Source organism: Dendrobates tinctorius, unplaced genomic scaffold (assembly GCF_039654945.1).
Source record: "Dendrobates tinctorius isolate UK_male_01 unplaced genomic scaffold, ASM3965494v1 ptg000031l, whole genome shotgun sequence".
Classification (NCBI taxonomy): Eukaryota; Metazoa; Chordata; class Amphibia; order Anura; family Dendrobatidae; genus Dendrobates; species Dendrobates tinctorius.
Window position 1 is genome coordinate 12955816 of NW_027361699.1, and position 12662 is coordinate 12968477.

The window sequence follows — 12662 nt, forward strand, 5'->3', positions numbered from 1 at the left end:
CAAAAACTGTCGTAGCTGCTTTTGTTCTGACCAAGCGTCAGCTGTGCCAGATCACCAGTTAGTCCGAATTACCAGGTTTTTCGCCCTTTCTGTTTCAAGCGCTTGGAGACAAAGAGACTTCAACACACAAGCCGTGGTCAAATCACTTTATCTGACGTAATGAAATACAAGGAATGTTTTATACCATTTACAGCAATATGTGACTCTATGGAGCTCATTTGGCCCCCACCATCACCTCAGGGCCGTACCTTGTTTACAATGTACCCAGAACACGTTGTTGAGAACACATATGATAACAAGTATAGTTTCCTTGAAGACAGAGACTAGTAATCTACATAAGAATAACACATAGCAATAATAAGGCAAAAGGCAATTGAAGTCTTAAAGGCAATTAAAGGGATATAAAAGCAAACCATTAACTCTTCTATATCAATACCTCGGGTGTTGCGGCTTTGTGCCTCTGGCTGTGGGCCTCTGGCTTAGACCTTCTGACTTGTGCCTTGTTGCATGGCTGCACCTTGTATGGTCAGCCTACCACTTCACATTTGTCTTAGGCCCCAACTCCATTTGTTGAGTCCTCGTGTTTCGGAACCCAGAGGCAGCTTCCGTCGCTTCATTCTTTGCAACTGAGCTTAGCCAGATGAACAGCTATGCTTGGTCTGGCCTAGTAGCTTTTCTTCTGTTGGAACAGAACTCTCAAGTAAGTTATTGCCTTGAGTGTTAAAGGCAAGTCTCTTTCATAAGTTAGCCTTAAAGGGAGACATACGTCTTTTGGATTTATCCTATAAGTGGACATACTACCATTCTAGGTGCAGGATCCTCCCGACTCCACATATGGCAGTCTGACTAGTTTCCTTGATCGACACCCGGTAGACTGATTCTTGTCCCATAAATCCATTATATCATGTTTACCACGGACGGCATTACTGCCTTTTGTACCTTGTGGCATATCAGCAGCACTATGTCAGGGGGCAGAGGATCCCATACCGACGGTTCTTAGAGCAGTCAGGGCTCCTAAGGTGAAAGAAGCTGTATCCAGGACTCTTATAGTTGAGAACCTAGAGTCCTTCTTCCTCGCAGTAGACAGTCCCCACTGTGATGGGAGGAAATCTACTTCCCTCTAATTATAGAGTGTGGTTCCTCCCACCATGGCAGTCGGGGGCATAAATGTTTCTAAGAAGATAGATTTTTAGGATATAACATCAGTAAAACAGGAGTGATGATCCACATTTCCCTTTCAACGCTTCTAATGAGAAACCCGATGTTGATAGTGACAGAAGATATTACCTGCCAGATGGAGTATTTCCTTAGTTTCAATAATATCCAACCCTTTCTTGGGGTTTAGACATCTAAAGGTTCGGAGTAGACGTGATCTCCTTGATTAGTAAGGTACCTACATCCCAATGCTCTGCCATTATCCATGTACTAACTGTTATTGCTTTGATCTTCCAGCAGTCCAGGGTCTCTGTCCTGCAGGTCTCCTTGGAGTATGGAAAGCTGGTCTCTAACCAAGGTTTAATCCGAACCCAGGAGGGCTGATGAAGGAACAGTCCTGCGTTGTTAAGCACATGCAGCCAATTACTGGTTTGTACAGTCCTCATTGTATTGTGTGTTGTGAGTTCATTTTTCCCTTCGCCATTGAGGTCTGATGAACTCCCTCTTCTGGTGAAGGAAGGTAGTGAGGCGGATTACCAAGCACCTGAGCTGGGAGAGGATGACTGGGCGACGGGGATCTCTGACTGGATATAAGGCAGCCGACGCCCTTCTGCCTCGCTGGTGATTTCTCTGTGGAATTCTAGGAGACCAGTCTGATTCCTGCTCCTCAAAAGCTAAGTTTTCTGCTTTGCCTTTTTGCATTTGTGTTTTGGTTTTAGTTTGCCTTGCTTTTCTGGATTCTGCCATTCCCTGCTGGGGTGAGCTGAATTCCTTTTTTGTCGGTTTGCTCTGTCTTCAGAAAATACCTGAGTACTGACATAGTCTTTTTGAAGCCTAGCGTCTTCAGGGCTTTTTTCCCTGTCAGTCTATTGGCTCTTATATTGATAGGGTTTTTCGCGGATTGCAGACAGCAGCTTTCCTATCCTGTCCTATCTAGTTAGCTTGGGCCCCATCATTTGCTCAGTCTATCTTTCTATCTGTGTTAGTGTTTTTTCATCTTGCTTCACCGTCATTATATGTTGGGGGCTGCCTATTGCTTTAGGGTCTGCTCTGGGGCAGTTTAGATTTCCCTTTCTATCTTTAGGCTAGGCAGTTCTCCGGCTGTGATCGAGGGGGTCTAGGGCATCATAGGAACCCCCCACGGCTACTGCTAGTTGTTGTTGATAGGTTCAGGGGTCTGCAATCCGATAGCTGCCAACTTCTCTGGTTTTCTGGACTTAGCTGGCATTTCTGTTTTTGCCTCCTACGGTGACTCATTCATAACAATTGTGGCTGTGGTTATCACCATTCTTTTGCTGGGCAATAAGGTTTTTAATCCTATTCCGTGACTGCAGTGTTCATAAGTATAGTGGTGTAGTAACCACTATGTCCGCTGGGGGCGCTGTGTGGAGGTTCCAAGAGAAAGGATGAGTGGCAGAATCCTGAGGGATGGTTATGTATCTCAAAGTGGGTGGCTTTGAGATAGAGACTTAGTTATGTGTATTGATCAGCAATGATGTTGCTGAAGTGTTGTTTCAAGATATAAGGGAGAAGTCTCTAGGTAACTCGGGAGTTGGATGGGCTGGTTACCTACAAACCCACCCAGGGGTGTGTCTGAAATGCCTGTCGTAAAAGACTAAGTGAGTGTGTGAAGGACCTGTGATGAGGTCATAGTCACGTGACCCAGTGGGTGTGGCTATAAACCATATAATGTGGCCAGGGTAGGTCACAGGTGGTGAATGCAGGGACCTGGTTGGTCCAGTGTGGAAGGTCCCGAGCGCAGGACTGTCTCCTGGCTAACAGCCTGTGTGTGGCTGTGTGTGTAATGGCTGCCAGAGCTTGAGAGTTCCCTGGAGGGATATGGACATCTGCTGCCTGAATGAAGGAACCATGTGGAGACCCTGACGTGGGTGAGATAACTTGGGGCTAGGAAGCCTGCACATTGAATACTGCATAGCCTATGTGACTGTAGGACACTGCTAACAGAGGGAAACTCTGTAATAGACGCTATGCTGATTATGCTTGTGAAATGAACTGTCTGTTGCTTTGATGGTTTATGATGGTGAATAAACCACAAGGACTTAATTCATTTGATGGAAAATCCGTGCCGGATCTGGTTTTTGTTCGCTGCAAGCGAGAATCCCCTAAGTAAATGACAGCGCTACCTCACAGTATCTATCACAATAACTGTAATTCACTGTGGGTCATTATTGGTATTGGGGTACAACGGGTGTGTTTCACTCTCTGTTTCTGCTGCAGATCTTGTTTACCATATTCATGCCAGAATTGGCCATTATAGACATATATCAGACACTGCGGTGATTATCTTTGTGGATCTCTTTCTATATCTATATTTCTTCTCATCTTTCAGATCATTTCTATATATAGCCTGGTTCTTGCCTGGGACTTCAGTCCTTAAGCTTCTGTACCCACCCTGGGACCTTTTCTTTGGTATCCTCCATGGTGCTGTCCGGAAGGACGTAATGGAAAAAGGGAATTAGACCTACCGGTAATTCTGTTTCCAGGTAGTCCCTCAGGACAGCACCCTTAATTCCCTCCCTTATGTTTGTCTTTAGGCTTGCATGGGATCGATCTTCTGGCAGATTGTTCATCCATCAGGTCACCACGGCTCGAGATTGAGATGGAGCCGTTATAGGGTCTTTTATATGCGTTTGTAAGGGTGCGTTTAGACCATTTCCATCCTTGGTGGTACTTTGAAAAAACACTGGAGGGTGGAGGTGGGAGGGGCATTTTAAAGTCTCTGTAATCCTGTCCCACTATAGGTCAAGGAAGGACTAGCTTCATGGTGCTGTCCTGAGGGACTGCCTGGAAACAGAATTACTGGTAGGTCGAATTCCCTTTTTTCTAGCCTTACATGACTTGAGCCCTGCCTCTAGGAACCTGTTACAAACTGTTCTTGCCGTGCACTTCACCCCAGCTGCGATTTGCCATTCCTTTTGTAGGTCACTTGATGTCATCCTGCGGTTGCTGAGTGACATTTGAATAAGATGATGGTAATCCTGGTCAGTGGAGAGTCGCTTCCTCCCTCTGCCAGTCTGTAGCTTTGTTGTCCCCAATGTCTGCTGCTTGACCCTGTTGTAATTGATTGCCATCTTAGAAATTTTAAGGATGGAGGCAACATGACGCTCACTGTATCCCTCTGCTAGTAAAGCCAGAATGGAGCCCTTCTTTTCCTCACTCAAGACTTTTCTTTTCAACTCCTTTGGCATGGTTAAAAGTTATTTTTTCATTACTATTACTTTTGTGATATTACTAGCATTTGTTTTGCCATGCAGCTTGTCCAATTGCAAGAAGATTGTGAACACCATAGCAGGGTTTTTTATACTTTCCTTCGTTAAATAACATTTGGTACAGGTGATCATCTAATCAGAAGCACATTAAGCAGAATGAGGTATGCTCTGGTTGGAATTCAACTGACACTGGAATGGAATGGCTGTCAGAACATGTATATAAGCTGATTTTTTATAAAACTGTGCAGTGGTCTCTTAATTTTTGCCAGAGCTGTATATTCCCTTTAAATTTGATCTATAGGAGTTAATGGAAATATGAGTTTGGTAGTAAATCTTGATTTCCAGTGTTATATTTGTAATAGAGTCCCACATCTGTGGAAAGGGTCAGAAATGGCATGGGTCTGTGTGCACCTCATTAGTTTTAGATCCAGGACAGCCAAATAAATTCTAATAAGGAAAGTTATATCCTGTTATGCAGGAGCATACTACAGTGGGGAAAATAAGTATTTGATGCACGTCTGATTCTGCACTGTTTCCCCACCTATAAAGAATGGAGAGGTCTGTAATTTTTATCATGGGTAAACTTCAACTGTTAGAGACAGAATCTTAAAACAAATTCCAGAAAATCTAATTGTATGATTTTTACTTAATTTGTATTTTATTGCATGAAAGAAGTATTTGATACAATAGAAAATAGAACTTAATATTGGTGCAGAAACCATTGTTTGCAGAGGTCAGTTGTTTCCTGTAGTTCTTGACCAAGTTCGTACATACTGCAGAAGTGATTTTGGCCCACTCATTCATGCAAATCTTTTCCAGATCTTTCAGGTTTCAGAGCTGTCACTGGGCAACATTGAGTTTCAGCTCCCTCCAAAAATGTTCTAATGGGTTCAGGTCTGGAGACTGGCTACGCCACTTCAGGACCTTGAAATGCTTCTTAGTTGCCCTGGCTGTTTTTTTCAGGTTATTGTCATGCTGGAAGGCCGTGCCCCATCTTCAATACTCTGAGGGAAGTAGGTTGTTAGCCAAAATATCGCTATACATGACTTAATCCATCCTCCCTTCAATACAGTGCAGTCGTGCTGTCCCCGTTGCAGAAAAGCACCCCTAAAGTATAATGTTTCCCTCATCATGCTTCACAGTGTTCTTGGCGTTGTACTAATCTTTTTTCCTCCACACACGGCGAGTGGAATTGATACCAAAAAGTTCTAATTTAGTCTCATCTGACCACATGACCTTCTCCCATACCTCCTCTGGGACTTCCAGATGGTCATTTGCAAACTTACTATGGTAATGTTTGAGACTATGGTCCCTGCTCTCTTCAGGTCCATTGACCAGGTACTCCCATGTAGTTCTTTGCTCATTCCTGACCTTTTTCAGTATCATCCTTATCCCACGAGGCGAGCTCTTGCTTGGAACACCAGATCAAGGAAGATTGACAGTCATTTTATGTTTCTTCCTTTTTCTAGTAATTTTGCCAACAGTTGTCGCCGTCTCATCAAGTTGGTTGTCTATTTTCCTGTAGCCCATCTCAGCCTTGTGCATGTCTACAATTTTGTCCCTGATGTCCTTAGACAGCTCTTTGGTCTTGGCCATGGTCGAGAGGGTGGAGTGTAATTGATTGAGTGTGTAGACAGGTGTGTTTTATACAAGTAAGGAGTTCAAACAGATGCAATTAATGCAGGTAAAGAGTGCAGAGTAAGAGGACATCTTAAAGCAAAATTAACATGTCTCTGACAGCTAGAATTCTTGCTGGTTGGTAGGTGATCAAATACTTTTTTCATGCAATAAAATGCTATTTAATTATTTTAAAATCATACAATGTGATTTTCATGGTTTTTTTTTAGATTTGGTCTCTCACAGTTGCAGTGTACTTATGATAAAAACTACAGGCCTCTCAATTCTATGTAGGTGGGAAAACTTGCACAATTGTCAGTGTACCAAATACTTATTCTCCCCACAGTATACATATCTGAATTATGTCAAGAGTTGTTTGTATGAAAATTTTAGAAATTATGTATTGTAAGTGGTCCACCATAAAGTTTGTGACAAGTTTAGGTTTATTGTAATATTGTCCCTGCTATTAGAACTTTACATATAGAACTTGCAGTATTTTGACATATGGGCAGCTCACATTTACCAAAATATAATTAGACATAATTGTAGCTTAATAGAATCAATAGTAAGAGCATTCACTCTCTTGAGCTACGCCATCTGTTAATTCACTTTTCCATAAACTTCTTTTATATATATTGTATAAATTGATTTTAATTCAATAGTCTTTTCATTGCAAAGTGGTTAGAAAAGCATGCACATGTACAGTATCTAACATTACAATATACTTATATTGCTCTGGAGAAAGGAAGTAATATCTGATATAAAGTGATATCTTTTCAATCCTGTAAAGTGTCATCACTTTTTCCATTGTGTGTTTATTAGTTATAATACCTTGCCACTCTGGACCCAGTTTTCACTGGGATAATGTATGGTAATTTTACGTGCTGATAAGATACCTCTAAGTATTTAAACAAAGATTTTTTTTTCATATTTTGGATGTTATCTATAGAAAATGTTGTTATTTCAATTTGTTCTAAATATAGCAAATAGGCTTTATTTTAATACAGTACATTAATTTTTACTTCAATATGATTTGTTAATTCTACAATCAAACGGTTTTAAAGTATGGTTTTAAAACCCAATAATTAAATTATAGTCAATGCCAGTTATTGTCATTCATATGACACAGTCTGCTAAGCGTGTTAATGAGTAAAATCTAACAGCTGCTTACAAGTAACAGATGTGTTCTTCAGCCATTTTTCATTGAAGAATAACAGAAAAAGAGTTTCCAAATAAACCTCAAAATACTAAACTGAAAATAATAGAAAATATGAGGAAACATATAGAATAAATTTTATATCTAGTGAACTGTCCTAACTTCCATACCGGGCATCCCTTTAAGAGAGGCCTGGGGTCAAAACCAAAGTGCTGGATGGATATGCTCTGACTTCCATACCAATGATCACTTTAATAGAAGCCTGTGGTCAGAATCAGAGCGCTGAGGGATTTGCCCTAACTTCCATACCGAAGATCCCTTTAAGAGGGAAGATGTGCCTATGGAATGGAGGATGTGTGATGGGTATATGGGCATGGGAGGGGGTGATTCATTTCTGTTATGTGCTCTCTGCTCCTTTCTGGGGGGCAGACAATGGCTGGGAGCTTATGTTTCCGGGGATGCTAGATTTCTCCCACCCGGTCAGTGTCTGCTGAGGTGTTGTGGAGTGGGAAAACTGTTGTTCATAGCAACCAATCACAGCTCAGCTTCTTTTAAACAGCTCTGGTGAAATGAAAGATGCTTCGTGATTGGTTGGTGATACGCATACATATACATTCAATTTTATATATATAGATTTTAAAAAGCGTTGAAACATTTTTGTATATTCAATTACGCATCCATACAGACATTCAGCACAATGACTGCTGGGGGCAGGCATGGAAGTGAGCGATGTCAGTCATTGACACTGCTCACCCATCTCTCTGCCCACCCTCTGGCCATCACTCCCTCCCTGCACTCAATTGCATTCTTTCCTTTCAGATGTGAATGCAATTGCTGTGTGCACCACCCAGGACAGGAACGGAGGAGTTGTCATCTCCCCTGCTTTGGCGGGATCACAAGGCACAGGACACTTTTGGGACATTGGATGTCATGATGCAGTGACATCGTTGCCCCATCCTGCACCCACTGCTGCACAGAGGCGTTGGATGGGAGATGGGATTATGTGAGTATGAAATTTTTTTATTGTTATATTTCTGTGCACGGGGGCAACAGTTGAGCCTGCTTGATGCTCAGCCACACTCAGGTGGCACAAATATGAGTTTCGTAGACTACTATTGTCAGAAAAATGTAAGGATAGTAATACAGGTACTTGACTCAAAGGCGGTGGAGGCCTGCCAGTCTCAGAGGCTTACTTCTACAGGCAACACACATGAAGGAAACCCAACCAGGAGTCTACACATTTACAAAAATTAGTGTCAGACACCAACAAAGGTGCACCGATTTCACCACAGTAGAAATAGAATAACAGGGAGTGACATCTCTTCCACTACAGACAACCCAGCAGATAGACACACAACCAGGAGTGTACACATTTCCAAAGATTAGTTGGAGACAGAAAGTGGCATCAATTTCCCAAGAGTAGAAGTAGTATAATAGGGACTGACACATCTTCAGCTACAGTCAACCCAGCAGATCTAGACCCAACCAGGAGTGTACACTGTTGTGAGTTCATTTTCCCCTCCGTCACTGAGGCCTGGTGAACTCCCTATTCTAGTGAAGGAAGGTAGTGAGCCTGATTATCAGGCACCTGGTACTAATGAAGACGATTGGCTGAGTGGAGTCACTGACTGGATTTAAGGCAGCCTACGCCCTTTCTGCCCTGCGGGTGATTTCTCTGTGGACTCTTGGACACCAGTCTGATTCCTGCTCTCCTAAAGCTAAGTTTTCTGTTTTGCCTTTTTGCATTTAAGATTTGTTTTTGTTTTTCTTGCTTTTTGGATTCTGCCACTCCCTGCTGGAGTGTGCAGTGTTCCGTTAGCTCTGTCTTCTGAAAGTACCTGAGTGCTGATTTAGTTTTTGAAGCTTAGTTGCTTCAAGGCCATTTTTATATCAGCTTGTTGGCTTTTGTCTCTGATAGGGTTTTGGCAGATTGCAGACAGCAGCCTTCCTATCCGTTCCTATCTAGGTAGTTTTTGGGCTCCGTCTTTGCTCAGTCTGTCTTTCTGTCTGTGTAAGTGTTTTCATCTTGCTTCACCGTCATTATATGTGGGGGGCTGCCTATTGCTTTGGGGTCTGCTCTGGGGCAGTTAGATTTCCCCTTTCCTTCTTTAGGCCTATGTATCTTTCCGGCTGTGATCGAGGGGTCTAGGTCATCGTAGGAACCCCCCACGGCTACTGCTAGTTGTGTTTATAGGTTCAGGGGTCTGCAATCTGATAGTTGCCAACTTCTCTGGTTTTATGGACTTAGCTAGCATTTCTGTTTTTGCCTCCTACGGTGACTCAATCATAACAGTACACATTTCCAAAACTTAGTTGGAGACACCAACAAAGTAGCATCAATTTCACGAGAGTAGAAATAGGATAATAGGGAATGACACATCTTCCGCTACAGCCAACCCAGCAGATGAACACTCAACAAGGAGTGTACACATTTCCAAAAATTAGTTGGAGACACCAACAAAGTGGTATTAATGTCATGAGAGTAGAAATAGTGTAATAGGGACTGACAAGTCTTCCATTACAGCAAACTCATCAGATGGACACCCAACCAGGGGTGTACACATTATCAAAAATTAGTTGGAGACACTAGCAAAGTGGCATCAATGTCAGGAGAGTAGAAATAGTATAATAGGGAATGACACATCTTCTACTACAGTCAACCCAGAAAATGGACACCCAACCAGGAGTCTTCAAATTTCAAAAAATTAGGGCCTGACACCACCGAAGTGGTATCAATTTCACGAGAGTAGAAATAGTATAGTAGGGACCGACACCTTTAACACTACAGCCAACACAGCAGATGGACACCCAACCACGAGTCTACACATTTAAAGAAATTTGTTGGAGACACCAAAAAGTGGCATAACAGTAGAAATAGCAATATAGGAAGCGACATTTCTTCCACTGTAGCCAACCCAGCAGGTGTAGACTCAACCAGGAGTGTACTTATTTCCCAAAATTAGTTGGAGACACCAAACAAAGTGGCATCAATTTCACATGGGTGGAAATAGTATAATAGGGACTGACATCTTCCAATACAGCCATATCAGCAGTTGTAGACCCAACCAGGATTCTTCAAATTTAAAAAAAATAGGTGCATGTGTTGTGAATTCTCTCTATGGCTTCTCTCTGGTAATTACTGAAGGTAGTAGAGCTGGTCAGATTGACAGAGGGGTTGCGAGTTCTCTTTCTGGGCTCCTTCTGGTGGTTACTGGAGGTAGTGGAGCTGATCTGATTGACAGAGGCTTGCCACCTGATAATGAGGAAGACGATTGGAGATCTGGGGTTTCTGATTGGGATTTAAGACAGCTGACTCCCTCTATCCCTGCTGGTGATTTTCTTCCAGTGCCTTCTGAGGTCTTATGTCTCCTGCTCTTTCCCTGCATGGTTCAGCTAAGTGGTTCATTTGATATTCTGTTTGCATTTGATCTGGTTTTGTCTATCTCTACTTTGTGCGGGTCAGCTAGCTCCCTCCGGCTGGGGCTGTGCTGAATCACCGCCCATATGTTACTGCTTGTGCCAGTTTGTTTTGTCCCCTGTTATATTGGTCTCTTTTTGCTTTGCTTTCAGAATATATCAGAGTGCTGATATAGTGGGCGAAGTCATGCGACTTCAGTGTTTTTTGTGCATCAGACGTGTTGGACTTTTTGCAGGGTTTTTGATGTGATTGCAGACAGTGTCTTTCCTTTCCTGTCCTATCTAGTCATTGTGGGCCCCATCATTTGCTCAGTCTATTTTTCTGCCTGCGTTTGTGTTTTCATCTTGTCTTACCGACAATATATTTTTGGGGGTTATCTATTCCTTTGGGGTCTCCTCCAGGGCAGTTTAGATTTCCCCTTTCTTGCTTTAGGCTTAGTTAGCTCTCTGGCTGTGCCGAGGTGTCTAGGATCATCGTAAGTATGCTCCACTGCTACTGCTAGTTGTGTGGACAGGATGAGGGGTCTGCAATCTGCTTAGCTACCAACCTCTCAGGTTTTCTGTGGCTTAGCTTGGGCCTGCTATCCTCCTCGGTGACCCATTCACAGCAGAATCGCCAGCCTTAACTGTAGACTATGGGGTACTCTAAAGAAGGAAAGAATTTAAAAAAAAGTGTCAGAATTTTTTTATATATTTTTTCCGGGGCTGTAGGAAGATATTTTTTGTCTAAATGGAGACTAAGCAATTGTCTGATCATGTTGAGCAGCTTGCTGCTGAAGTGCGGGGAATTTTTGTCTGTCTCGCTCAATCATTTGCTGTTGAACCAAAAATCCCGACTCCTGATGTGTTTTTTGGGGATTGGTCTAAATTTTTGAATTTTAAGAATAATTGTAAATTATTTTTTGCTTTGAAACCTAACTCATCGGGGAGCTCTGTGCAGCAGGTTAAAATTGTCATCTCCTTGCTGCACGGCGATCCCCAGGATTGGGCCTTTTCTTTGACATCCGGAGATCCTATTCTGGCTAATGTGGACACGTTTTTTCCAGCCTTGGGGTTGTTGTTTGATGAACCTAATGTTATTGATCAAGCTTAGAAAACCTTATTGGCATTGAACCAGGGTCAGAAGTCTGCAGAGTTATATTGTCAAAAATTCTGAAAGTGGGCGGTCCTTACTAAATGGAATGACGATGTCCTATCAGCTATCTTTCAGAAGGGTTTGGCAGAGACTGTAAAAGATGTTATGGTGGGATTTCCTGTTCCCTCGGGTCTTGACGACTCTATGTCATTGGCCATTCAGGTTGATCAGCATTTATGTGAACAAGAAACTACACGAGAGGCGTTGCCGCCTTTCAAACAAACTTCTGAACCCATGCAATGTGATAGGGTTTTGTCTAGGGCGCAACATCAGGAGTTTGGAAGGTGTAATAAGTTGTGTTTTTTCTGTGGTGATGCCTCTCATACTATTGCTGTCTGCCCTAAATGAGAAAAGCGCTTTGCTCACACATTTGCGGTGGGCAGTGTACAACCTAAATTCCTTTTGGCGATTACCCTGATCTGCTCCTTGTCTACATTTTCCGCTAAGGCTTTTGTTGATTCAGGAACAGCTTTGAATCTGATGGATTTGGACTTTGCTAAACATTGTGGCTTTCCCATGATACCCCTGCGGACTGCTATCCCTTTGAGGGGTATTGATGCAACCCCTTTGGCAGAGAATAAACCCCAGTTTTGGACCCAGTTGATAATGCGGGTCGCCCCGGACCTCCAAGAAAATTGTAAATTTTTGGTGTTGCATAATTTGCATGATACTATTGTTCTGGGTTTCCCTTGGTTGCAAACTCATAATCCTGTTTTAGTTTGGAAATCTGTGTCTGTGGTGAGTTGGGGTTGTCAATGTGTTCTTAGTGACACTCCTGTTTTCTCCACCTCTCCCCAGTCTCATGATGTTCCTGACTATTTGACTGATTTTTCTGATGTATTCAGTGAGCGTAAGTCTGCGTTTTTGCTTCCTCATAGGAGTTATGACTGTGCAATTGAGTTAATGCCCGGGTGTAAATTTCCCAAGGGTCGGTTTTTCAACTTATCGGTAC